A 2,209-nucleotide genomic window follows, 5' to 3' on the forward strand; every position below is an offset into this window, starting at 1 on the left:
TTTCAAGCTTGTGAACATGCTGCATTTCAAAAGTACTATAGGCATGACGGTTTCTTGTTCAAAGAAAATCGCCTGTGTATTCCCAATTGTTCGCTTAGGGAATTACTTGTTAGAGAAGCCCATGGTGGAGGATTGATGGGACATTTCGGCATTGATAAAACTCTTGACATCTTGCATGAACACTTCTATTGGCCTAAAATGAGGCGTGACGTTGCTAACATTTGTGATAAGTGTTTAAAGTGTAAGCAGGCCAAGTCAAGGAGTAACCCTCATGGATTATACACTCCTCTACCCGTACCTCATGCTCCTTGGATAGACTTATCCATGGATTTTGTGCTTGGCTTACCAAGATCTTCTAGAGGTATGGATAGTATCTTTGTTGTAGTGGATAGATTTTCTAAAATGGCTCACTTTATCCCTTGTAGGAAAACAAGTGATGCGCGCCATGTTGCTGATTTATTCTTCAAGGACGTGGTTAGATTGCATGGGGTACCGCGTACTATTGTAAGTGATAGGGATGTGAAATTCTTAAGCTACTTCTGGAAATCACTTTGGGGAAAGTTGGGAACGAAGTTGCTATTTTCTACTTCTAGTCATCCTCAAACGGATGGTCAAACTGAGGTAACCAATCGAACCCTTGGTGCTTTACTTCGAGCCATTGTTCAAAAGAACTTGAAGAAGTGGGAAGAATGTTTGCCTATCGCTGAGTTTGCATATAACCGAACCACTCATTCTACTACTAATCATTCTCCTTTTGAAATTGTTTATGCGTTTCAGCCGCTAACTCCTCTAGATTTATCACCTATTCCTGTTGATAAGTGTTTAAGCATAGATGGTGTCAAAAAGGCAGAGGCTGTTCGGACCTTGCATGAGAGAATTCGAGCTCAAATTGAGAAGAAAAATGCGCAATATGCACAACATGCGAATAAGGGAAGAAAGCATGTCGTATTCGAACCTGGTGATTGGGTTTGGGTGCACATGAGGAAGGAAAGGTTTCCAGCATCTCGACGGACCAAGTTACATCCAAGAGGTGACGGACCTTTTCGAGTCCTAGAGAGGATCAACGACAATGCATACAAATTGAAACTTCCAAGTGAGTATGGCATAAGCGAAAATTCGAGGACGAATCCTTTCGAGGAGGGAGGGAATGATGCGGATACGGGTGCGCAACAACTTCAACCTTGGGTCAAGGACCCTTTGGTCAACATTGATGGTCCGATGACAAGATCAAGATCCAAGAAGGTGAACTTGATCATTCACCATACAAGTAAGGAGCAAGCTAAGTTTGAAAATTTGATGGACCATGAAGTTACCTTGTTCACTTGTACGTTTGAAGTGAAAGAATAATCTCATACTTGTTAGCTTAGCTAGTAGTTGTTTTAAGACTGTCTAGTTTAGTAGTTGTTAGGCGTTGAGTATTTTATTACTTATTGGGCCTTATCGGAAAGCCTTAAAGAGCTGGCTCTTTAAGCTCTTTATGCGGACCGAATTTCTTCCAGGTTTATGTGGGCAGGATTTTGCCCTAGTTTTAGCCTATAAAAGGGCACCTCTTGTATAAGTAAAGGGACAGAATATTACAACCAGAAATCGTGAGGAATTTTCCTTCAAGTTCTTAATCGAACTTACTCTTGAATTCTTGAGTTCATTGCTTAGGATTCAAATCTGACTTTATCGATTAGTTTGTTCGCTAATCGTGGTGTCTCTTCATCCATCTTTATTTGCTTAAGGTTGTTGATCACCTTCGTGTGTCAAAGGTCTTGAGTTCATGAGAACAATCGAGTTCAATTTCCATTGGGAGAAAAGGTCCAACTCTGATATTACAAGGTTGGGAGGTTCTAGGAGGGTCTTCCCCTAGGGTTGCCTTATCAATTTTTCTTTGGAACCACATTATGTGCAAAAAAGATAGTATATTAAGCGTTATCGAGTTTCAAATGAATCTGTGTATGCTATCTTCTTCCCAGAACTTCCTCGATCTCTATATTGCCCATTAAGGCGTGCCACAGCTTCTTCAAGTTGCCAAGGATCGAACGCCTTAATCTCCTTAGTTAACATCACATCAACCTCTTCATCCTTGAACTTTATGTATTTAGTGATTGTGTCCCATTTGATGCCTAATCTCTTCCCACGGACCTAAGAAATGATCTTATTACCACTGTGTCCGTGCTTATCCTCCACATTTGCATAAAATTCTCTCACCAAATTTGGATAA

The sequence above is a fragment of the Coffea eugenioides genome, chromosome 8 (genome assembly GCF_003713205.1).
Source record: "Coffea eugenioides isolate CCC68of chromosome 8, Ceug_1.0, whole genome shotgun sequence".
NCBI lineage: Eukaryota > Viridiplantae > Streptophyta > Magnoliopsida > Gentianales > Rubiaceae > Coffea > Coffea eugenioides.